A 27003-nucleotide genomic window follows, 5' to 3' on the forward strand; every position below is an offset into this window, starting at 1 on the left:
GGTAAACTTCTCCCCTTCCTTGCCTAAGCGAAGACACGCAATAAAGTTAAATTCCTGCAAACCAGTGGCCTCGTCCTTTCCCAAAGCGAGCAAAACTGAGCTATATCGCTCAACAAACTTGGCTTAACCGCGTTCAACCACGTCAAAATTTTGCAACTATGTTGAAGGGATCTTTCATGTAATCACCTCAGCGGCCTTCTTTCAACTTCCGTGTATCTCTTCCTGCTTGCCCAAGGAGTAGATTGTATTCATTAAGGGAATGGATATGGTGTAACTTAGCACATTTTCTTTCAGACTAATCGAACTCTACTATTGGTTAACTGCGAGCGTAGACGAAAGAGGTATGAGGAATTAGTTGACAGGCACTGAAGACAAAATCTGACGCGTATAGAGGTAGCTCGGGTTTGTTGACTTGAGAAATGGTATTAAAAGTGCACTCTGGTACTTCGACTGACGGAGGAGGCCTTTAACTCGGGACTTTAACCCTTAAAATGTTGGGCGTCTAATCGAATTAATACTTTCCAAGGAAAGTAGCCACAAGAAGAGTGTGAAGTAGCTACATGTCAGCAGCGGTCGCTGGTCTGGAAGCAAAAGTGCACAGAACCTACACCTTGGCGCTTGAGTACAAGAGGGAAGTCAAAGCAGAAAAAGGTTGAAAAAGAGCTACGAAACAATCACAGTGATGAGTTTGCTATTCAATTCAAAAGTTTTCAGAGCTGAAAGCTTGGATGTTCTGAATGAATGCAATTAAAAAACTAAGGCAGCTTCACACTAGGGGTGCCTAGCAGGGATGCAGAACTATAGATGTAAGTACGTCGCGCATTTAACGAGGCAGCGCAACTTGCCCTGCGTATTTTGTGCGGTGTTTGTAGCGTGAGCAACGTAGATATTTGGGATACTTGGGGTACTAGTGCGTAGGTACTATCGAACTATCGATGGTGAGAACGAACTATCGATAGTGCTATCGATAGTAAATTCGATAGCACTATCAATAGTATACGATCAACCACGCGAACTCATTGAAGCATACACTTGGTTCCCCGAGTGCGTAGTATATAGTTGAGCGGGAGGAGCAGGCCGAAGGGCAAGAAAGTTTACATGTTTGCGTTGTTTTACCTGAATGCTTGGCTGACATATGATAATTAGGTTAAAACTGCTCAGCTGTAGCGGAAAGGAAGCCGTTACATGTGGCGGAACTGCGTGGCTTCAAATTTATATAGCGTTTTATTATTTCAAAATAACAAAAAATATCAAGAACTAAGTTTGTTATTCTAAGGTGCAACTGCTTGTTATTGAATATGAATTTATTGATCGACATCATCCGCCATTTTCACTCCGGAAAAAATTTTTTCTCGCAAAAAATTGCTCACAAATTAAGCGAACTGAGTATTGCTGATAGTACTGATAGTAAGCTGTCGCAAATGTTTTGGCAATATCGCCGGCCAGCCACAGCATTCATTATTCACAACCACTATCGATATCGCACTCATAGAAAAAAAAGGCAAGCATATTCACTAATAGTGAGATGCAGGTTAGTGAAATTCGCTGTCTTGTCAGTTAATGAATTGTACTAACTGTAATGGTTAGTTCGTTATTAAATCGTTAGTAACCGCACCAGCAACTTAGTTACCGTACAAACTCTAGCGGGCTACAATTAGCCAACTAGAGGTTTACGCCTATTTCGTTTATATGTGCCTGTCCAAATTGCCATATCAAGTTGATTGTTCCGCAAAAACATGTATAAGGTGAAATAAAATAATGGCATGGCTTGGCATGGTACCAATTAACAACCGCTAATTTATTTAATTAAAACCACGGTTAGTATGCATCATAACAGCGTAGATTGAGTCATGAACGGATTGTAAGCGAGAACACACACAAGTGCACAATATCAAGGCTTCAGTGCACGCGCCATCTACTCTAATGACAGCTTGACGGCTATCTATGTACCTACAAAGGAATAGTACACACTGTACCAGTTAGCAGTCATAGAATTTAGAGAAAGTGAGTGAGTGAGTGAATAAACTTTATTACTAGATCCCGCATGTTTGTGGTCCGGGCTAGTCCGCACAGGTAGACACCAGGAGACCTTGTCTCCCTATAGCCGCCCTGGCCTGCTGGATAGGCTCTCCAAGCATCGCTTAGTGGCGCTGCTGCTCTTGACAGGCAGCGCCATCTCTAGCATAAAAATGCAAACTGGGTGCAAGCAACTTTTATTTATTCTACTTTCCGTAATATGAGCCATGCTGATATTGGTATTATTGATACACTTAGCATTTCTTTCAGCCAGTTTGAAGCGATGAGTATTTCTGAAGATATCGATCCTTAACTTAATTATTGAGTAATCTTTTTACAATGTGGATCACGCGTTTTGTGCCGTTAAAAAAAAAAGAAGAATACAGAGCTGCCTTGGATCACACGGAAAAATTTGCACCTTTCACGACGACTTGGGCGTTTGCGGCGTGCTAAACGCACTGGTGATGCTGTTGTTGCTGCTCTCTTTCCTCTCCATCTTTAAATCTCCCCCACCCTGTCCCCATGTGTAGGGTAGCAAACCGGTTGTCCTATACTGGTTAACCACCCTGCCTTTCCTTCTCTACTATTTCTTCTCTCTCTGTTGTTGCTGCACAATTTATTGCTCTAAAGGAGGAACTTCGAAGCAAAACTAATGATGCTCGAGATTTTTACTTTCAATTTACACTTCCGGGTTCGCTCAGAAATAATCCACGTAAATTTTGGAGGTCTGTCATACCAATGAAATCTACCACTGGCACATTTGAAATAGATGACACAGTACTGCTCTGATTGCAAATGCATTTAATGATTACTTTAAATCTGTTTTTACACTTTATACCTCCGTTGTTCCTCTGTTTATAGGGCAGACTCGTAGTTTTGTTGACGACATTATTGTTTCCAAACCAGGGTGTGCTGAATCTCATATTAAAACTCAATCCGAAGAAGATAGGTAGTCCGGATAATATAGACAATGCATTCCTCATTAGATACTCCTCCTGGAATAGTCGATATTTAACCATTATCTTTCATAAAGCGCTCTCGACGTCTGTTGTCCCAGCATGGAAATTGGCTAAAATTCTTCCGTTATTCAAATTCGGAAACAAGCAGTCCTTATTGAACTATAGACCCATATCTATCACATCCCATTCTTGTGAAATACTCGAACACATAGTTTTCAAACATATCATAGAATTTTTAGACTGCAATAGTATTTTATCTGATGCCCAGCACGGTTTTCGACGCGGGTACCCAGCTCAGTGAATTCACTCATGACATCATCCAGAGCCTTGATGCAGGTGATCATATTGACCCAATATTCATAGATTTTTCCAGAACTTTCGACACTGTGTCACATGCAAAACTGCTAAAAAAAGATCCCTGTTATTCTTAAAAACAAAACATTAGTAAACTGGATTTCTTTTTTCCTATCCATTAGATCTCTTTACTAGGCTTCAGGTCTTCTCATTCCTCCACTTGCACTGTAACGTCTAACGTCCCCCAAGGTTCGATGTTAGGCCCACTCCCCTTTCTGATTTTCATTAATTATCTGCCAAGTAATATTCCTGGTAAAAATCCGCGTATGCTGATGATTGTGTTTTGTATCATACGATTAAACTCCTCATGAACAGATCATACTTAATGGTTCATTTGCATAATTTCAATTATGGTTTGACACTTCGCAAATGCAAATCAACTTCCGGAAAACGGTATCCATGCCATTTACCAAGTGTTCTTCCCCCTTCCATTTACCTTTTCGTTTAATGGTTGCCCTCTCGGAAATGTTTCACAATACAAATATCTAGATCTGCTTTTCCCTCAGGATTTATCTTGGTCTCATCACATCGAACTCATGTTCAACCGTGCGCTCAGAAATTTAGGCTACCTGCGACGCACATTACGTTCAGCACCTCTCAGCATACGACTCCTCGCTTATAAAACTCTGGTTCGTCCAATACTGGAATATGGGTAAAACCCATACAAAATTTTTTATATCAACAAAATAGAATCTGTTCGGAAGAAAGCTGTACGCTTCATTTATCGTCGCTTTGACTGGTATTTTTCAGCTAGTTACCATCTTCCTATTCTTCCGCTTACCAGTCCCTCTTCTTGTCGTCACGTTGAATGTTTGAAGTTCCTTTATACCTTAACTCCCCACGATTCCCCCTACTCGTCAAATACATCGCACCCGCTATACCAAGAACCACCAGAAATTACCATGAGTTAACATGTCTACTTTTATCCATCGTACAGTGGCGTTTAAATACAGTTTTTGTTCATTCTACAGAATTGTGGAATGGTCTGCCTCGTTATATGTTCGACCTTCATCATTCGATGACTCCTTATTGTATATTACTAATCATTGATGTTCAGCGCACTTTTTATGCTCTTTTATGTATTGTATTTGCCCACTCTGCGATAGCCCTTCGGGGCTACAGTATGTTGAAATAAACAAATAAATAATAAATAAAGGGAAGTGAGGGTGAGGAGGAGGAAAAGGAGGTGGGAGAGTGTAATGCGTAGCATAGACAAAGTTAGCAAGAGAGAAAGTGAAAGAGAGAAAACAAATGTAGAAAGAGAAAGAAAGAGTGAAAGAGAGAGAATCAAAGAATGAGAGAGCGAGAAATAGAGAGAGAAAAAAAAGATAGAAATAAAGAGTAAGCACGCGAGAAATAGAGAGAGCAAAAAAAGGAAGAAATAGGAATAAACATAGAAAGAGCAAGAAAGAGAAAGAAATAGATAGAGAGAAAAGGAAATAAATAGAAATAAAGAAATGAAAAAGACAGAAAAAACAGAAAGAGAAAAAAATAGAGGAGCGAACGAAGAGAAAACTGAAGAGAAGCAAAGAAAGCCGCCCATCTCCACACTTCCTTCAGGTTGGCGCCACTAGCGCGAAGCTGCCTTAATTTTTTTTTTGTCTCTGAAACTTATTTCGCTCTTGTGCTTCACACATTCGCAACCGTTCGCTCACTGTTTTTCATGTTTGTCTTCGATTACAATGATAGCAATGAAATGTGGGTGCAAGGAAACTCTTCCCACACACTCAAACGTAATACGACGGTAAGAAATCTTAGCCTACATATGTATGCTAAATATTATGTGAAGAAGGCGCTTCAAATGTTATGACATATCAACATATCTTCTGTGTAGATATATCATATAGGAACATCATAAGGTTGTGCAGTCGTGAAGTCGATATGTATAATTTAATATCCTGCACCCTTTCTGATATGAAGACCAACGTACTCAATACACGAATCAAGGTAAAGGTAACTGGTCGTTATCTTTCTTTAGCACACCATTATCCTCGGGAAATAAAGCTGAGATGTTCTTGTTATCGGCCAAATCAAGATCAAGGAAGTACATCAATGGACACTTTTTTTTTATTCTAAAGGGTGCTCTCTTCATGGGCATGTTCATCAGCGGGAAGTGATTCTCCCTCAAGAAAATTATGTTTGAATGTGTATTCATACAATACATACGGCGAACGCTCTTTCAGAGAAAGGGCGTATTTCCGCTTAACATCCATTTGGTGTTTCGCTATGTATTTCGGGTTCAAGGAAAAGTTTATGACATGGTAATAAAACACACCCAACCATAATTTGTCCCACGTTTCAAATTTCGATGAGTTGGATACAAAACGCTCCTGTATGTACTTTGAGCAAGTAGTTTATTAAAGGCAAAAATATTAGTAAACAGTTATGGTAAAGGTTACTTCAGTGCCATTATAACTCTAACACTTTTATTACCCTTTGGCGAAATTTTCAATCATGGGCTTCGCGGCATAAAAACCAGAGAGCACCCGTTTCAAGCGTCACTACTCACATTTTGACCTGGGACGTCTCGGAGCGGCTGGGGTTGATGCCACTTTTCGATCGAGCATTCGTGGCTTATCAGTTTATTAAGGACATCGGACTCCAGGTATTAGAATGTCACTGCTGTTTCTTTTATCAGCGAAGCTGTTTAGCAAATCGTTCCTTGTGCGGGGAACCAAAAAAGTAACATAATCATAAACGGGCATCTGCCACAGAAATTGGGTAAATCCCACTACTCACCACAAGTCCACTAAACATGAAGAAGGCAATAGTTAGCCGAACAAATGGCTGCGAAGCGACGGCGGCGAGCCGAAGACCCCGAGTACGTAGAACGAGAGAATACTAGGAAACGGCAAAGCAACGGCGGCTACGAGAAGACCCCGAAGCGATGGAAGGCCTACGCTTGGTTTCAGCGCGAGTTTCTGCATCTGGAGTTTGGACATCCGTGTCGTGTCTGTGACTCTCTGTGGTTTAACTCGAACCTCTAATCGCTGAGAATAAACGTATAAACAACCTAGCATTACCTAGCTAAGGCCAAGCAACGACCGAGAAGCAACCTAAAAACAACCTGCATCAGCTAAGGCCAAGAAACTATCTAAAAACAACGAGATTAGTCAACGAGATTAGTCTTCGGAATCGTCCAGTTTCGCTGTTCCAAGCCTTGCGCGTCTTAGCGTAAGCTGCGCCAATTTTTTTTCTTTCTGCAGATTCGTGTAAATGTTTTTCGGCGATACTTGGTGTAACTTTCTCGCGTCATTTGTCGCGCACGTATTGCTTTTTATGCTGATGTCTAAAAGCTGATGTCTTACGCTTATTGCGGAAATCTCACGATGAAGGATATTTGCTAATATATTACAAGTTATTCCATGAAAAAAATTGAGCTCTGCTGTTATACTTGATTTTAGCCTATACTTAAGTACCGGCCTAACAGTCTTCGCGCTGGAAATTGGTTATAAATTTGTCGAAATATTTCACTTGGCGGTGCCTTACCATGATTCTCTCATCCCGCTTTTCGATTTTGCAGCGAAAGCTGTTATGAGATCACAACAGCCAATTTTGGCGCGGTAGTTGTCCGCCGCCGCCGGCGCCGCTGCCGGTGTCCATAATCGCTATCGCGCGAATTAAGAAAAACATATCCAGGATGTAACGGGATTGGAACCTGGGCCGTCTGCGTGGCAGCCCAGTATTCTACCACTGAACCATGCCGGTGCTTGGAGTTGCTTTGCAAAAAGACCCTATACAGGCTTCATGTCGGGAAGGAACGATACTAACATATGTAATATAGCGTGGTAGAAGAGCAAAATGAAGTTCTCTCCCTCTCTCTTTCTCTTTGTCACGTTAAGATATGTAATATTGTATGATAGGTGAGTAAAATAACGACCGGGCGTCACACAATGCGAATAGTTACGTAACTAGTGGGTCGTTTAAAGCTTACAGCCCGCTACGAAGGGCTCAGCCAAAATTCTTCATCGTCATCAGATGCCGCATCATCAAAGTGGCCATAATGTCTTACATATGTGTAGCGGGTACCTCGCTTCTTCGCATAATGACGAATAATGGCGTAGTGGGTGCCTGCCAACTTCACAAAAATTATGATTTATGATGTAGTGGATACCTTGCAAGTGTACTTGCATTAGTAGCGCCAAGAGAGTTTACAGCGGACTCTAGAAATGCCGCTGTTCCAGCCGCTGCTACGAAATACGTCATTATGTTTTACGTAATATATTTTGCAGTGCATAGTAATTGATAACTTTATAAAACGTTATTACTATACTCATTTGTGGTTTTGTGAGACGTGTGAAGCGTGCAAGTGACCCAGAAGTGTACAAGTCGTCAGTCTGTATAACATATGATTTAGGCATCCATTTCTTAGCTTGTACGTAATCATACGATCATCTGGGAGCCCTGGAACCTCTGGGCCCAAAGACGGCGTGATTTGATTTCGTTTTAATTTTAGCAATTGGTTTCTTGTGCTCAGCAGTTCATTTCGTAGCTAAACAAATTTCTAAACTGGAATATAATGTGGCTGAATTTCCACATCCATTCTATGTGTAACATTTCATGTACTGCCCGTAATAATTGGAATCAACAGCAACATGCGCAATTTATAGTCCTTAAAAATCACGTTCATTAGCGATCTCACGAAAGATTGCTGTATAATGTCATAGCTGAAGGAATAAATAATGCTCTTGAGGAACGTTTCTTGGATGTACGGGCCATGTGGAAGCATGCATAACAGAAGCTCCGGGAGTGTAAATGTTACTAACAGCATATTCAGGGCATTGTGGCGGTTCGGCTGCTGTACAGCGACTAATTGGCAACCTGTTGCCCTTTCACAGATATTTTGGAGCCGCTCAAAGGGCACTCTTCTTACCACGATGATCAGAAGAGTGTACTTGCCTTAATCCGCAAATATACAACTTCCCAAATGATCACTTGTTACTTGCCCGTTCGCTGCTCTTTTACACACTTCTACAATAGCAAAAAATCTGGAAAGTATTTCTTTTTCCTCACGAAGCATCACGTGTGTTTTTCTATTCCTTTTTAAACGTAGGTACTCAATGAATTCGGAGCCCTCAGACGAACACACTGAAGCGCACAATGAAGGAGATCCCAGCAGCTTTTGCGGTTTGGCTGCTATGTGCGACTATGGCACAAGGTAACGTAAATTACGTTCACGAGGGCTTGTTGATTAGTTCTGTAAACAACTCTTCATGCAGGATATAATCGTCTAGTGAATTGATCTTTTATTTCAATGTTATCTTGACACTCTCTCTTTGTTAAGAATGTTTAATAATATTACGTCCTACGTACGCACTGATGCTTGTCTGGAGAGGATATATTAGTATAACATATGTAACAAACCAGGTATAATGCACAAATAATGTAAGCAGCCTTTACTTTCTAGCTACCCGCCGAGTAAGATTAGCAGGCAGAGGTGTTACGCTGCTAAGCGCGAGATCGCGAGTGCGAATCCTGGTAACGGTGGTGCATTTCGGCAGGGGCGAAATGCAATAACACCCGTGCACTTAGATTCAGGCGCAAGTTAAACAACCCCGGTGGTCGAAATCGACCCGGAGTCTCTCTCGCTGCGGCGCGCCTCATAACCATATCGTAGATTTGGCGCGTGTAAACTCGAGCAATGATTATTGTTTTCTTTTAGATGCGAAGCATCTTATGGCGGTGTTCAAACCGGTGGTGGTGGTGGTGTGCGGCGTGACCACCCTCACTGAGCATGCGCGAACCCTCTCCACACATCCCCTCTCCACTTCCACTCTCCCACTTCCCCCCTCTCCCCTCCCTCTCTTCGCTTCCCCTCTCCCCTCCCTCTCTTCACTACCCCTCTCCACTTTCCCTCTCCCTTCTCCCTCTCCACTTCTCCTCTGAAACGCCGGCTCGTCATGCCGAAACTCTGCTTCGCATCGCGTCATGGTCCCCTTTAGCGGGAAATGGTGTGATTTTTCTAGCTGTCACCTTGTTTCGCGTGCTCTGAATGAGAGTAGGCGAATAGCTTAACTGCTTTTAGAACGCACCACCCTCTTTTCTGGAGCTCTTTCTGGGCTGTAGTTCAAATTATTATACAGAACTTTCATGTCCAAGATTTTGAAGGCTCCACGGGTTGGTAACATGACAGCAAGAAACTTCAAGAACATTTATGCTATTCTGTCACTTGGTGTTATGCTCTCTTGTGTCTGCCCTGGAACACTAAATGACTACTTTAAATCACTCCGAAATGTCTTTTTTTTCTTCTCATAAGCACGCGTTGCACAGTAACAAAGATATGAAGGCAATTAGTACATACAAAAACGAAGGTTAGTGTTATTACCTGTTGTTTTTATTGAGAGGAATATTTATTCATAAATTTAAGTGTAACTCGCTGAATAGGTTCTGGACTGTGTTCACAAAAGGCTCTCACGCTTGAATTGAAAGATGAAATTTCAGTCCGTGTTTATAACGAACGGGCACTTAGTGAAATTGGCTACCCAATGGCGAGACAACAGTTTTGACGAGGTCTTTTACTACCAACTGAGCTCTGATCTCGGCTTTATGCTGAGGTTGGGCGATCGGATCCTGCCGGACGCCGGTTGAATTCCTCTTCCGCTAATTGCATCTGATGCGCACCCCCCTTTTCGCGCAACCGCGGTAACCTCACTTTTCGAAATTATACATTGAGAAAAGATGTTACCGATAAGAAGCCTTAGTTTATATCTTATGAGGTAGGATATTGTTACGTAGCTAGCACAATCCAACAGAGACCTTCTGCCTACAGAATACGACAAAGAGGACTGGCCTGTCCGGTGTGTGTGCTGTCCCCCAGCTTGGTCGATGCTGTTACCCTCAGTTTATTTTAAATACACTTTTATGAAATCACGCCTCGTGCTATTTTTACGTAACAATATAACAAATATAGAGATCCATTACTGTAAGAGAAGCATGAATGTGCGTTCCTTAATAAAAAGTAAGAACAACAACAACCAATGCAAGTATTTTCCTTACTAAATAGATAAAATATGTAGATTTTTTCGATAGCGTAGAACAAAGGGCACTTTTAGGTATTATCCAGATCCCCTTGCATATTCATGAAATATATTGTCGTATTCGGTGTGCGTTTACTAACTTCGCCCCCACAATATCAAAGCTTTTGTGTGCAGTTTCAACAGCGGAGCTGTTAAAGCGTTTCGTTCAGCGTGCGGCATTCGCAAAAACTCGGTTGGTATGCGCCACTGAAAGCGGATATGCGCCAAACAGCTCCTATCATATCATAGCCATGCATAATATTCACGCATAGTAGTCATGCAAGAGGCTGGGAAAGGGAAGTGAGGGTGAAGAGGATTGATGTGAGCGTGAGGAGGAAGGAAAGGAGAAGGAGAGAGTAAAGTGGGTATGAGCCACGTGAAAGCGGCTCTGTGACAAGGAGCTCCTAGGATAGCGTGGCCGACATAATATAGTAGAGCAGGGGTTTGGGAAAAGGAATTGAGAGTGACGAGGAGGGAAAGAAAGATGTGAGACGGCAAAGCATATCAGAGTCCTGTATACTATAGTAATGTAACGGGAGGGAAAAGAAGGTGAGCGAGAGGAGGAGTGTTGTGAGGGTGAAGAGGAGATGAAGAAGGGGGTTAAAGCTTTGTACAGTCATGTATAGTATACATATTATAGCAAGTAGCCAGAAGTGGGAAAGGGAAGTGAGAGTGAGGATGAGGGGAAAAAGGAGGGGAATGTTACCAGCTCTGATGTATCCTCAGTCTTCGCAACACTAGTGCGTAGCTGCCCCATTTTTATCATATGATAGTCCTACCACATGGAAATATACACGGTTCGTGAAGTGATTTTGTCTAATTGACGCACATCAGCCGCGGGGATCTTATTGCGAGAGCAATTATATGGACAGTCTCGACGGGTTTTTGCCGTCGCCGTCGCCGTCATGTCCCTTCCGTATGAAGTCCAAATTGATAAGATCTCCCAGCGCATCCTATGTACTACCGCGGTTAAAAGCGCGCGAGCGGGGGCGAAGAACGCGGCCGAAGCAGAGATTCCGTCGCTCGGAGGGTGCATGCGATAACATCACCCCGCTCGCGAGGCCTGCCGTCGAAGCAGACAGGAAACGCCCCGCCCATCTTTAACGACCACGAAAAGACGTGAGGGGGGGGGGGGGGCAAGTGTCGCGCGAGCAGCGACTTTGAACTTTGAATCTAAGGGCGCAGTCGCGATCGCTGGCGCGCGCGCTATCTCGACAGCCATCACAGCGGGCAGCTCGTATACCCGTCTACGTGCTGCGCTCTCAACGCGAAGTGACTATGCGGAGAGCATCTCTCCTTGGAGCGGCCGTATTAGATGCGAAGTATCTTAAGGCCGAGCTCAATCCGGTGGTGGTGGTGGTGGTGGTGTGCGGCGTGACCACCCTTACTGCGCATGCGCATACTCTCTCCACACACCTCCTCTCCACTCCCCCTCATCATTCCCCATGTCATCTACCCCTCTCCCCTTTCCCTCTCCACTCACCCTCTCCCCTTCCTCTCTCCCCTCCCCCTCTCCCCTTTCCCTCTCCACTCACCCACTCCCCTCTCCACTTTCCCTCTCCTCTCCCCTCTCCACTTACCCTCTCCACTTTCCATCTCCCCTCCCCCTCTCCACTTTCCATCTCCCTCCCCCTTTCCACTTCCCCTCTCCACTTCCCCTCTCCCCTCCCCCTTTCCACTCTTCCTCTGAAACGCGGGCTAGACATGCCGAAATCCTCTCCTGCGCAACGCCGCGATGAGCTCGAGCGCATGCGCGTCCCCTCCCCTTCTCTCTCCTCTCCTACGCTGCTCCCCTCTCACCCGCCTGTCGACCGCGTTCCCCGCTCGCCCTGTGAGAATTAACGGCCAGGCTAGATGGAAGATACGACGCGCGTAGCGTCCCTCTTCGCGTTCCACAACGCGAGGTCGGTAGTATGCCCAACGAACGCCAACGGAACGCGATCGTGCAAGTGCTCCGGCTTCGCATCGCCTCATGGTCCCCTTTAGCGGGAGATGGTGTAATTTTCTCTTACACCAGCGTTTTGTAGTTACGCCAGATTGAGTACAAAGCAGTTACTAGCTGCCAGCCTCACTTCGTATAACACTACAATTTGTTGCTATCGCATTCATTGCCTCGCCCTTGCGGTGAAACTGACTCTTTTGTGTACAGTGAATAAGTGCTCCTCTGAATACAGTCGAACCCCCTCATTGCGAAGCAGCACGGGGACCATAAATGAGATCGTTATATGGGATATTCGTTGTAAAAGTGGAGATAGAAATTGGCATAACGAATTGGCAGCCTGGCTCGCGCGACAATCTTAGATACAAAAAAGAATTATTCTGGGCTTCAAGCTCACTGCAAACGAGGTAATCCTTACCTGGCTCCTTGTGGCACTTTAAAATAAGCAGACCGAAACATAAAAAGGTGAAATTACAACGGAACAAAGTTCGTTTGACAAAACGGGCCTGCGTTTACATTTATTTGAAAAAGGGTGTGACCGCATCTGTAAGCAAAGTTTTAGTGTCAAAACCATATTTTAAATAAATGCCGTTGTGAACTGTCTTTCAATATTTATTTTGCTTTTTATGCTACCTTGCCACGTTTGAGCCTTCAGCAAAGCAAACATTTTTTTTCGTTATAGTCCATATCGTAGCGGCGCTCGCGTTTTTGGTTTCGTATACAAATAATAAATGTCATTGAAATGAAGCGTGGCCAACCAAATCTCGTATTCAGTCCGCTAAAAGAGATAATTCACTATATTTGTGTTTGTTATAACGACGTTCAACTGTACTGATATCTTCGCTAACAATAACTTAAAAGTGCAATGCAAAAAAATACGTGTTGTAGTATCAGCGTGTTTTCTTTGTTCACGCTCCGAAGCACCTTATCAGTGTGTCCGGCCTCTCATTCATTGAGTGAAGCATAAAGCATGAGGTCAACATTTACATCGAGAGCTGCTGAAGTCACGAAGCTGAGGCATCACGTTAGACAAGCAAATGATCTATAACATTTGAAACCCCGCTACGAATGATCAGCTAACGGCTGTCAACGGGACCGTGAGGTAACCTGTATGTGAATTTTACCAGCGGTCCCCACGTGTGACTGTCCTCATGTATGAGTGAACCGGGTGCACGAACCCGTCGCTTTCCGCAAGAAGTTATTTTCAATTCGATTCAATCAAAGATTAGGTTTCATAATCGAAAAGAAAAGGCGGCTTTTCGCAATAATTGTTCACAATACCTAATAAAAAGAAACGCGGATAGCAGTAATTATACGATGACCTCAGTCTAGCTATTCTTAAGTTGTAAACATGATGGTGGGGTTAGGAACGACTAGAATTTCCTTATAAAGAATAAATTATTCTACGATTTTCAAAATTTCAAAAAGTGGAAACTGAACAGCAAGTTTTCAGAAGCCTAGTTCACAAAGATTTCTTTTTATATTACTTTGTCATTGGTCAGCCGCCTTCGCTCATATAGTATAATGTGTCATGACTTGTTGGCATCTGCTTTTTAGAACAGCGCTAGCCTGATAAATGTTTAGTGAACACAAGCCTAAGATTTTTATCTACTCGCAAAGATTAATGATGCAGAAATTAAGCACTTACAAGCCTTACAGTCTTGTTCATTTCCTGCTTTTTGTTTATATTCGCAGCCCCTCACTTATGAACATGGATTGTCATACCCTTTACGTTCCTTTAACTCAGCGGTATTATAACGGCCGTTAATTTCTTAATTAAAAGTTGCAACTAAGAAACAAATGGCGGTCTCACTGCATCATTTTCATTAGGATGCGGTTATTTATGCTAAATATTTATATGTTGTGTCTCTTACATATCAGGTTGAGCTTATCAGTTACTGTTACTATTTCTTTAAACGAGTATTACCGCATTTTACTTTTATGAAGGAAGGTGCCTGACATTTCATGTAGCTCTAGAGCTCCACGATTATGAATTGCTTTCTTTCCTACCACAGGTCGGTATTACTTTGACACAGATGTCAATGATTATGTTGACGCGTCACTGGGGAAGCTCGCAAAAACTATCGAAGAGAAGACAACAAAAAATTCCGTCATAATTAAAGATTTTGTGCGACCTTCCAATGACTCAGGCCGTACAATCGTTGTACCACAAATTTCTCTTGGGGTCGTGAGAGGACTACATACTCTGCAAAGAGCCCGGGACTGCAAGATTACGGAGAAAACCATGCGCTACAATGTACGATGCCCTGTTAAGTTTCTGGATCTTGAGTGTGTGCTTCCAAGACTGAACAAGATAAAATATACCTTAAAAGTGGAAGTGGACGGAATACTCTCCTTCAGTCTTTACAAGGGTAAGTAAAATATTCGTGCTCTTTACACATTGTACAATTTTTCGAGACCTCGGAACCATTTTGCAGTTTTCACAAACTTGACTTTCATGAATAATCAGGCTGGGCCACAAAATAAATTGCAATAATTACGTCATTGAACTTTAAGCCATTGTCTTCATATTGCCAAATTGCTTCGTATGAATGACTAAAGCTCAAGCCCCCAGTAGACCACCAAAATTATTTTTCTCTCCCAATTTCTCTATCTTCGTGTCGCGTGATAGAGAGAGAGAGAGAGAGAGAGAGAAAGAGAGAGAGTACAACTTTATTGAGAGTCCAGTGCAGACGCAGAGGTTGCCCCGCGCCACCCGGCTACTCCCACGTTCGGACCGGCAGGTCTAGCCTAACGGCCCTGTCACGGGCGCACTGGACGGCCAGGATTTGGTCCTGTAGGTATGGCCTGCGCAAAAGCGCATCCATTGATTTATCTAGTGCAGGGGTGGGTAACCCTTTGAGGTGGAGGGCAGAGTTGCATGAAACGGCAGGGGCCGCCCGCACGGCAAAGCACGGAGGACGGGGGGAAGTGGGCTTTGCTGGCAAAGAGGAAAAATTCGGCGTATCGATAAAGACGTAAAAAAAACTGGAATAGAAATATAGCTATTACGGTTATTTTCAGCACGCATGTCACAACGTTGCAATTTAGAGACATAAGTTACAAGTAAAAACCACATTTCACGTCGAAACTGCGATGTCAGCCTTCAGATAAGAAGTTACAAGGGGAGGGGGGAAGAGCTCTGACGTCATGCCGGGGGCCGCATAATACTGCCCCGCGGGCCGCATGTGGCCAGCGGGCCGCAGCTTTCTGATCCCTGATCTAGTGATTCAAGTGGAGAAGCGTAAAACACGCACTTCTACTTGACAAGGAAATAGTGATGCAGAACTATCGGTAAATTGACTATCAATAGTATCGACAGTTTTTTTCAAAGTATCGATAGTGTAGACAAACTATCGGTAGTGCTACTATCGACAAACTATCGATAGTGCAATAGGTAGTACCATCATAATATTACTAGCGATATTACTGCCACGCGGGTTTATTGATTAGTTTTGACTTATTCGGGTTTCACCCACAAAGAGTGCTGGCAACGTTTGACGCAGACCGCGCCGTAACGTTTGAGAAGCTTCACAATTGTTTGAGATCATGCTGTTAAGATTACGCGCCGGACGCGAATAGTCAAGTTTATTAGAGAGCTTACGCGAGCGCCAGCGATAACGCTGGAAGGTTTGATGACTGATGTATAAAGGACGACGCGTTCCACCGATGATCAGATTACTCGACGGCTGACGACTGCTCTCGCCGCTATCAGTGCGCAGCACATATCGCTTGTATCTTGAGCTTTGATTTTCTGGGCACAAGTTCGCCCAAAGAGCTCCGTATTTCCCAGTCTTGCTGCAGCATTCTCAACCGTCACAACCACGTGACAATACTATCGATAGTGGTGTGAATAACTATGCGGTTGTTGGCCGGCCATATTGCGAAGATATTGCCACGTGCGTTTCTTATTACCACTTTTGCTGTATTCAGTTTTCGCCCCAAAGACTGTCAGCAACGCTCAGCGCAAACCGCGCCTCATTGTTCGAGAAGCTTCGTTATTATTGTAGATCGTTTTGTTAAGATTTCGCGCAAGACGCGAACACTCGAGCTTATTATATAGTTTGCGCGATAACCAGCGATAGCGCTGTAATATTCGACGGCACGTGTATAAATGCCGACGCGCTTCACCGCTAGTCAGTTGATCGATCGGTCGACGCTCTGTTTGCCGCTATCAGTGCATACCATGTGTATTGCTGTAAATTAACTTTCCGTTTCTCGGCCACAAGTTCGGCCAAATAAAGAGTTTCATCTTGGACACCTCGCCTGCGGTCTTCGTCGACGTCACAACCACGTGACAACATTTGCGATAGCCTACTACCAGCTTCGCTTAATTTATGAGCAATTTTTGGCAGAGAAATTAATTATTTCCGTAGTGGGAATGGCTGAAAATATTAATCAATAAATTCGTATTCAAAAGCAATCAGTTCGACCTTACAATTAACTTCTTGATATTTTTTTATTTTGAAATCATAAAACGCAATATCAATTTGAAGCAGCGCAGTCCCACCACATGTAAAGGCTTCCTTTCTGCTACAGCTGAACAGTTTGTCTTTATAATCATGTGTCAGCACAGCACTCTGGTGAAGAACTCAATCATGTCAACTTTCTTGCCCCTCAGCCTGCTCCCCCGGCCGGCTTCCCTATGTACCACGAGAGCGGGGAACCAAGTTTACTCTGCAGTGAGTCCGCGCTGTTGATTTTATACTATCGATAGTACCATCGAATTTTTCACTATCGATAGCGCTATCGATAGTATTTTTCACCATCGATAGTTCGATAGTGACTCAGCTATCGATAGTATCGACAGTACCATCGATAGTTCTGCATCACTACAAGGAAAACGTTTTTTAGTGCACTGAAAAAGTTTTCATTTTCAAGTATGTTGTACCGACATGACAAAGCAGCCATCTTGGCGCACTTGCTACAACTCGTGGCTTTAAATTCGCATTCGAAACGTATGTCATAAAATTTAATGGACTTAAAACTTGTCAGTGAACATGTTTAATTAGCAGCAGTGAAACTGTTAGTTCTCGTACAGCTCGAGGCTATCATCTCCACTTTTATAAATCCCACTGAAAAAGTAGAAAACCACTGCAGTTACAGACGATGTCTTAAGATTATGTTTCAACTAAAGATAAGACTGGTGGCGTAACGCGGCGATTAGAGGTGGCCTACGAATTAAAGTTAGACGAAAAATTATTCTTCGTTATTTATTTTTTCGACAACGCTCCCTTTAGAAAAGGAAGGTTGTCGTAAGTTGAAACTGTAAAACAGATTTCGCTAAGACTTTGGAATGGCGCTTTGTCAGAGTAAGGAAGGCCAACAGGGCATTTGTCTTGTTTTGGAAGTGACTGAGACCGACGCCTTTCTGGGGCGTTTCCTCTACGATCCGACATAACCAGGGGCTATATCGAATTCCAGTGGATTTGTACAGAATTTGTTTGCTATTTTAAATACTCGCTGGGTCCGTGCGCTCTGAGTCGTTAATAACACATGGCCTTCCTCTCCTGATTACCTTAGGTTGTAGGGTGCCCTCCCCTTAGAGACACTGGTCCCGCTGGATGGAAACGCACACGTTTCCATCCAGCGGCCGTGTTCTAACCAAGATAAAGATCACTTCAAAGGGGAAACTCCCTTTCTGAAAAATTGGCATGATTTTCCTTTTTACGTTCATGGACTATGTACTCAAAGAGTGGATGACTAACGTTTCTATTTGTGAGGCAGACTCTATCTTGCGAAGACTTGCAGAATAAACTTGACGTACTCGAACTCTTTGTACATTAGAGCATGGCAGGTGGTCGAACTTTATGAAGGACCTTCCAAAACGGTGTCTAATAACCAGTGTTACAATGGAACGTTTTACTGAGGGTGTGAATGAGACATTTACGCAGATGAGTCGCCGACGATTTACAGTGCAGTCGACTTCAACAAAATCTTCCAAATGCGCTTTGTAAACAGTAATTAAAACTTTTTTTCCTTATTTGATTTATTTGTAGGTTAAATATCGTAGTCGTGTAGGTTGCAATTGCATATTTTTATAGCATATATGACTTTAGGAAGCGTGAAATAAAATAAGGGTATTTAGCCGGCTTCCTTACGTAGCATGCCAGATCATGTAATTTACTTTACTAATTACGGTGCTTTCTTAGTTATGGAGAAAAAGGATCAGAGCTATGACCGGTTTCAGGGAACAAGCTTCACTGTATTACATTTAGGAATATAGCAGTTCAGAACCCTTTTTCTTACTTTTTGTAAGTAAATTATACCACGGTGTTTGCCAGTAAGGCTAACAATTCTTGTCAATGACAAACGTTATGCAGTGTATCTCATGCAGGTGAAGCCGTTAAATCATAGTGCAGCGCAATGGTGTAGCTCACGTGACTTGAGCTTGCGGAATAGCAAAGATTTGTTTTTATTGATATATTCTAAAGTCAATACACGAATTTTTGGATCGCGGTTAAGTCATAAAGATTACATACAGAGAGAGATAATAAACTTCATGAAGAACACATGAGTAAGCGAGCATAGCCAGCTTCTACGTTCTACCGTGACTTGTTCCCTCTGTCGTGGAATCCAGCGGCGTTATCTGCCCCTCTAGTTCCGCAGGGCAGTTTCTTCGTTGCTTAGTCGAGTTCGCAATGGATATCGCTGCGTCCCATTGCCGTGTGGTGGCATATCTAATTATTGTGAGCTGTTACGTATTTATTAACAGCGAAGCTGTTAAGACTAGCCTTAATTTATGCAGCCTACGGGTTTGTGGCGTGGGGCCTACGCGAAAACTATCATCATCATAAAAGGGTATGTGCCACAGAAATTGGGTAAATCCCACTACTCACCACTGGTCCACTAAAAATGAAAAAGGCAACAGTTAGCCCAACAACAAATGGCTGCGGAGCGACGGCGGCGAGCCGAAGACCCCGAGTATGTACAACGAGATAATACTAGGTAACGAGAAAGGCAACGGCGGCTGCGAGGAAACCCCGAAGCGATGAAAGACCTACGCCAACGACTACGTGCCCGCACATTTGAGAGGTGCGAACGCTTGGTTTCCGCGCGAGGTTCTGTCTCTGGAGCTGGACATCCGTGTCATGTCTGTGACTGTCTGTGGTTTAATTCGAACCTCTCTGCGCTGTGAATCAACGTAGAAACAACCTAGCATCACTTAGCTAAAGCCTAGCAACGACCTATAAGCAACCTAAAAACAAGCACATTAGTCTTCAGATTACGTGCAGTTTCGCTGTTTCAAGCCACGCCCGGCTTAGTGCAAGCCTCGCAATTTATTTATTTATTTATTTATTTACACATACTGCAACCCTTCATAGGGCAACAGCCCACAGCCGGAGTGGGGGAATACAAAATTAAGAATGTCATTAAAAGGAACACCCAATGGCAATCACAAGTTTTTTCTTTGTCAAGGACGGGAAGTACCAACAGAATCTTCCAGAATTCAATAGTCCTGAGGAAGAAACTGTATTTGAAAGTGTTAGTGCGAGGGAAAACGACCGATAAGTTTAGCTCTATACTGCTCGTCGTGACTGGGGTGTGCACTTGATAGATATATATATAAGAAGATGAGCAATGTGAGTGAAACAGTGAGTGCAAGAGTTTCAGAAAGTCAATTTGACGACAGTGAGGAAGAAGAGTTAAACCAAGCAGAGCCAATTAAGTGACATGACGGTGAAAAAGATTTTATCATAGCGGCAATATATAGTCACGGGGTTGTGACACCGACGAAGGCACCGGTCGGCGTGTCCAAGATGAAATTCTTTATTTGGCCGAACTTGTGGCCGGGAAGCGGAAAGCCAAACTACAGCAATGCACAGAGTGAACAGAGCGCCGGCCATCGATAATCTGATCTGCGGTAAGGCGCGTCGGTATTTATACAAGCGGCATCGAAGCTTCTAGCGTTATCGCTGGCGCTTAAGCTCTCGAAAAAACTGGACTATTCGCGTCCTGCGCGTAATCTTGACAGAATGATCTCAGACAACCGTCAAGCTTCACGAACATTGCGGCGCGGTCTGTGCCGAGCGTTGCTAACAGCTTTTGTGGGTGAGACACGAATACGTGAAAATAAAACAAGAAGCGGGCGTGGCAATGCCACCCTCGAAAACGCATAGTCCCGATGCGTAAACCAGAACATGAAAGCAAAAAAAAAATGCATGTAACTCGAAAGAAAAACAATAAAGCAAGCAAAAGCAGAGCCCTCAGGTTCCTCAACGCGCATAAAACGGCTCGAGGCGCACGACGTGAACGACCTAAGGTCGTGCGCTGCGCCGCTGAGATTTTGTGATGCCGTCCGGAACAACCTCGTAGTTCAGTGCACCGAGACGTCGTACCACGTTGTATGGCCGGAAGTATCGCTGAAGAAGCTTTTCACCGAGTCCACGCCGGCGTATCGGTGTCCAGACCCGCACACGGTCACAGGGCTGGTATTCAATGTGGCGTTGCCGAAGATTATAGTGACGGCGTCGATCCTCCGCTGGTTCTTGATACGCAAACGGGTGAGCTGTGGAGCTTCTTCGGCACGTTACAAATAAGTGGCGACGTCAAGATTGTCTTCTGCGCTGGTAGCTGGTAGCATTGCGTCGAGATTCCTTTCCGGACTGCTTCCGTAGACCAACATGTACGGCAGCTGCGCCGTTTCTTGTACAGCCGTGTTGCATGCGGAAGTCACGTAAGGAAGGATGGCATCCCACGTCTTGTGCTCGACGTCGACGTAAGTGGCCAGCTTGTCGGCGATGGTCTTGTTTAGACTCTCGATGAGGCCATTGGTCTATGGGTGGTAGACGGTGGTCCGGCGGTGGCTTGTCTGGCTGTATCTCAAGATCACCTGAGCTAGCTCCGCAGTAAAGGCCGTACCTCTGTCGTTGATGAGGACCTCTGGGGCGCCACGTCAGAAGACGATGTCTTCAACGAAGAACTTCGCTACCTCGGCGGCACTGCCTCTAGGTAAGGCCCCTGTTTCGGTGTAGCGGGTGAGGTAGTCGGTTGCTATGACGATCCATTTACTTCCGCAAGTCGACGTAGAGAGCGGCCCCAGTAGGTCCATACGAATTTGCTGGAACGGTCGGCGAGGTGATTAATCGGCTGAAGAAAGCCTGCTGGCCTTGTCGGCGGTGCCTTGCGTCGCTAACAGTCTCGGCATGTCCTTAAGGCCGAACCATATAGAGCGCTTTTGCCGGCGTTTTCCCGGCGTTTCGTACGCCGGCGTCCCTCGACGTCGACGCTACCGGTGACGGTGGCCGAACCGTCCACCTCTGGACGGTCCAGACATCACGGGCGGCAGCGTCGACGCCGGAAGCAGTTCGATGGACGCAGAACCAATCAGCGTGCGGCTGGCAGCAACTTCCGCTACGTAACGGCGTCGTCGGTGCTGCCAAAATGGCTGCCGCCCGCCTCGGATCTAATAAGTCGTCGCCGTGCACTGTGTGGCCCTTAAGTTCTCAACTGATGCTTGTATTTGACTTAGCTTGTTCCCTAGAAGCTTCGACAGCAAAGGGATTGTGATATCTTTGAAGTCTTTCCGAGTGCCGTACTCAAGTTCATCGGTAGGCTTAGCAGGAATGAGTGTATTGGCCAAATACGTGGCCTCAAAGATATACGGCAGCTTCAAGCTCACAGGCCATATATTACAAGTTTGTGCTTCTTCTTAATGCCAATAGCTGGCGCTACAAGTCAAATAAAAAAAATAGACTTTTCGGTGGCGTTGTGTCACTGTGACTCGTTTTCTGCACCACAGAACTGCTAATGAGACATAAAAGCTATAATCAGGAATATATCTTGTTGGTCCATTGACGGAAACTGTACACTGCTTTACAAGGTGTCAGATTCATTCCCTCTGGTCACACTGTGTGACGCTGAGCTAACGCTCTTCATATGGTTTGCCGCCATCTCTGACGGCGTTGATGCGACGACGCCGAGGGACGCAACGCCAGGAAACGCCGGCAAAAACGCTCTATATGGTTCGGCCTTTACGTAGCGAGCGGCGTCGGCGGCAAGGCGCGGCCAGTAGTACTTTTCTTGTATTCTCGCGAGTGTGCGGTAAACACCGAGATGTTCAGCCGTCGGGTCGTCGCGTAGGGCCTGGAGGTGTTTTGGTCTCAATGCTGAAGGTACCACGAGAAGGAAAATGGCTCCAAGGGGCGAGAAGTTCTTCATTTGAAGGACGCCGTTTCGCAAGAAATACGACGCCTGTCCTCGCTTGAATACATTCGGAACAGCGGCGACTGCCCTCGAGGTATTTCACAAGGCCCCTGAGTTTCTGGTCGGCTCGCTGTCGTTCGAAGTCGTCGGCACTTATGGTTGCCAAAAAAACAGTCATCCTCCAGGTCGTCCTGCGGCGGTGGGTCGACGGGGGCGCGAGACAGGCATTGAGCGTCGGAGTGTTTTCTTCCGGACTTGTATACGACGGTAATGTCGAATTCTTGAAGTCTTAGGCTCCACCGTGCGAGGCGACCCTGAAGGGTTCTTCAAGTTAGCTATCCAACACAAGGCATGGTGGTCGCTCACAACTTTGAGGGGCCTGCCGTAGAGGTAGAGGCGAAACTTGGATGTAACCCATATCGGCCTCGCTGATGCCTTCAAGGTCGGAGGGTTCTTCGGCACCGACGAAAATGATGACGCTGGAGAGAGGCGGAGCCGTGACGTGCTCTTCTATCACATTCAATGTGTGGTTCCCTGGCACCGTGTGCGACGGCAGCGCTTTTTCTGATGTTAGTGTTATTGATTCAGAGCTCAGATTGACGACGGCGCCGTGGTGACTAGGGAAGTTCATCCCAAGTATCACATCCATGGAGCAATGTTGTGAGATTGCAAAACTGGCAGAATAAGTTTGGTTATTTGGAATAAGTTTAGACTCCAGCCGGCGTTATTAGATGGCCTCTAGCGGTCCGGATGTCGGGACCTTGCCAAGCAGTCCTAACTTTCTTCAATTTTTTCGTGAACGGTCCATTGCCGACGGAATAGTCGGCTCCAGTGTGGACGAGAGTGGTGACGTTGTGGCCGTCGAATAGTACGTCGAGGTCGCTAGTCCGTCGTCTTTCGTTGCGGTCAAGTCGCGGCGTCGGGTCATGGCTAGGTCGGCTTGTCCCGCTGCTTCTACATCGCGTCAACAGGTCTTTTTTAGGACCCGAGGTTTCGTCTTCAGGGCTCAGTCTGGTTTGCGTCGTGTTCTTAAGATTTCGTGGCGGTGTCGTCGCCGGCGGTGGAGGATCTTCGGGAGTTCGTCGTACAGCACCTTCATCGGTTGCTGCTCTTAGTTTTGCGGATATGGGCTCACGGAAAGGCCCCGCTTAGGACCCCTGCACTGCTGTTCTCGCTGAGGTAACCGGTAGCGTCCAGGCGACGGCGAACGTGACGGACTTCAAGGTGTCCATTCAGTGGTGGCCAAGTAGTCGGCGATGTCGCGTGGCCGCTCACCGCGCTGTGGATGCGGTGCGTTGACGGCGAAGCCGCGTAGGCGCATCTAGCGGTACTGACCGCAGCGGTAGTTGTGGCCGGTTTCCCCACAGTGGTAGCAGAGCGGGCGGTTGTCATGGGAGCGCCAAATGTCTCTTTTTCTTGGCGCGTAGCGCTGGCCACCAGGCGGATGGTATGGCGGCGGCGTCGTCGTCTGGCGACAGCGTTTTGACGTGGGCACGGAGGGGAAGTGTCGCGTCGGGCTACAGCAGCGTTCCTCATGGCTTGTGGAGGGGGGGGGGGGTCAAGGATGCCCAGCGACGGCTTAATCTCTTCTCGAGTGATGTCTGTAATCGAGTCCACCTAAGGCTGCGATTCGGGAAACGTCTTACGCAGCTCTTCCCAGAAGACCGCTCGGGTGGTCTCGCGCAGGTCGTCGTTGCTGAGGGCTTGAGCGTTGGCGTAGCTGGTTGTCGATGACCGGTGGTTGTACTGACTTGTCTGCATCTCAAGTGTCCTCTCAACAGTTGTTGCCTCGTTGAGGAATTCGGCGGTCGTCTTGAGGGGGTTTCGGGCAAGTCCTGCGAACAGCTCTTGTTTCACACCCCGCATAAGCAGGCGAACTTTCTTGTCTTCGGGCATAGCAGCGTCGGCCTGGCGGAAAAGTTACGTCACCTCTTCCGTGAAGATCTTGACGTTTTCATTCGGTAGCTGCACCCCTGTCTCGAGCAACGAAGCGGCCCTTTCCTTGTGGACGACGCTCGTGAACGTGTCCAGGAACGCGCTGCTGAAGCGATCCAAGGTTTGAAGTGAGGACTCCCGATTCTCATACCAGGTCCTTGCCGTGTCTTCCAGGTAGAAGTAGGCGTGGCGCAGCTTGTCTTCGGAATTCGAGTTGTCAAAAGGCGGCGACACGGTCATATGTTTCAAGCCAGGTTTTCTAGTTTTCCAGCGATGAACCACGAAAAGTTGGCGGCTCCCTGGGTTGCTGGAGCCCGATTGATGCAGGCGGCACAGGGGCTGTCATCGTCGCTGTGGTTAAAGTCAAACTCTTGGTTTGCTTGGTGTTTTTCGGCAGGAGCCCGTGCTCTGGCTTTAGTCCCTTCTGCCTGCGGCTAGTTCGACGATCAGGGTTGTCCTTTGCGTCATTTTCTTCGTGGCTTGGGCTTGGGTCAGCGCCTCGCGAAGGCGTCCGGATCATGAACGAACCAGCATCTCCACCAGATGTCACGGGGTCATGACGTTGACGAAGGCAGTTGTCGGTGTGTCCAAGATGAAACTTTTTATTTGGCCGAACTTGTGGCCGGGAAGCGGAAAGCCAAACTGCAACAATGCACTGAGTGAAGACAGTGTCGGCTGTCGATAATCTGATCTGCGGTAAAGCGCGTCGGTATTTATGCATGCGGCACCGAAGCTTCTAGCGTTATCGCTGGCGCTTGCTAAAGCTCTAAAAAAAAACTTGACTATTCGCGTCCTGCACGTAATCTTGACAGAATAGACAAGCGTCAAGCTTCACGAACATTGCGGCGCGAGCAGTGCCGAGCGTTGCTAACAGCCTTTGTGGGTGAAACACAAATACATAAAAATAAAACAAGAAGCGGACATGGCAATATAAAAACGATGCGCGTGTTCCTCCCATACAACGGTAATAATAATAATAATAATATCTGGTGTTTAACGTCCCAAAACCAAGATATGATTATGAGAGACGCCGTAGTGGAGGGCTCCGGAAATTTCGACCACCTGGGGTTCTTTAACGTGCACCTAAATCTAAGTACACGGGCCTCAAACATTTTCGCCTCCATCGAAAATGCAGCCGCCGCGGCCGGGATTCGATCCCGCGACCCTCGGGTCAGCAGTCGAGCGCCATAACCACTAGACCACCGTGGCGGGGCCATACAACGGTAGAGCGTTGTGTATTACTCGCATTAAGGACAATTGTAAGAACAGGGTAATAGCGTAATTCAGACGCCAGTGTGGATATATGTTTGTAGTTTGCGCTGTACTACAGCTCCCTTTCAGCTGAAAGAGTTGTATGGGAGCGGTAATCTCATCTGCAACAAAGATAGTGTTCGAGGTTGTGTGCAGATTAATGGTATAGACTCGCAATAGAATTACTGTGTCGCGTCCATCTCGCGACTCCTGATATACGTGCGCTCGGTCGCGAGAGCCTGTGTGCTTGTTGAAATGGCGCCTATCTGCTCTCTCCCTTATCTTCCACCCTCCCCCTTTTCAATTTGACCCAACAATCAACTCACTTTGGAATGTACATTAATCTCGTGCTTTATTCATAACGCAATTGGTAAGAAATCAGCTATAATTTGTATGAAAGCAAGAAAAAGTTTGTTTATTCGCTAATGAAAGGCAAGACACTTTATCGGCTCTTGCTTATTCTGTGCAGGTCCTGAAGGGAATGTCCAACGAATATTACTAATTATAAAAAAATTTACATTTTCACTCGACCAAGAGCTCTATTCTCCAAACGGGGATGCCGTCGCCACGTTTCCAACAGTGCCTAGTGCTTACGATCTTGATGGGACAAATATTGGAGGACCGTACAGCGAAGCCTTGCGGTACTATTTAACACAAAAATTATTAATTACTTCTGTAAAGAAAGCCCTCACTGAAACATTTCCCAGAATTAAGAACAAAATTAAATGAGTACGCCGCCGGGGCAATACTGTACATGAATGTCTTATTATAAATACTTGCCACGGAAATTTTTGTGACGACGGCCGACCGAATAAACTTCGTAGAACTGAAAGACGACTCCTGCGCGATTCAACACTTGCGTCGCCGAAAAAAATGGACAAAACTTGTAGAATTGTTCAAAGAACGAGGAAGTGTTACTGATAGTTGCCGTGTTGTTGGACCATAAATCAATATGCATAAACAGCCAGGGCGGTCATTCGTGATATTTAGAGCGAGAGCTAAAAACATCAAAAAGCGTAAAGTGTCAGAATCCAGCAGTAATAAGTTAACACGCAGAAGTAAACGCCTTCACGAAGTGTTCTCACAAGATTTGGCTATAGCTTGGGCAAAAAATCACAGGGTCATTCAGCCTGTAAACATGCTCGATGATTGGAAGGGTGGGTAAAGAGAGATAATAAACGTTTATTATAAAGCAAGCGAAGTTTTGGGTCCAATGAATGCAGCTTCTTTAGTTCAGGAAGCCATGGATTCTAGCCATTTTCGGAGCCTTGCCTTATGCACCAGCTATTAGCTATTCTTCGTAACGTGGGCAGAACAGATGGATATCTCACTGCTCTTCGTCTAGGTATATGGGTCGGGGGTGCTGATGGCACTGTTCTTTTTCAGA

At 45.5% G+C, this 27003-nt stretch overlaps 1 long non-coding RNA gene across 1 annotated transcript; it reads left to right on the forward strand.

The window, feature by feature from the left end:
* Window positions 1-727: 727 nt before the first annotated feature.
* LOC119373954 (uncharacterized) lies at window positions 728-26772 on the forward strand. Its single transcript, XR_005180031.1, has 4 exons — window positions 728-806; window positions 8383-8487; window positions 14300-14656; window positions 26086-26772. It is a non-coding gene; the product is annotated as an uncharacterized LOC119373954 (long non-coding RNA).
* Window positions 26773-27003: the final 231 nt, after the last annotated feature.

The sequence above is a fragment of the Rhipicephalus sanguineus genome, chromosome 11 (genome assembly GCF_013339695.2).
Source record: "Rhipicephalus sanguineus isolate Rsan-2018 chromosome 11, BIME_Rsan_1.4, whole genome shotgun sequence".
In the NCBI taxonomy this organism is placed as follows: domain Eukaryota; kingdom Metazoa; phylum Arthropoda; class Arachnida; order Ixodida; family Ixodidae; genus Rhipicephalus; species Rhipicephalus sanguineus.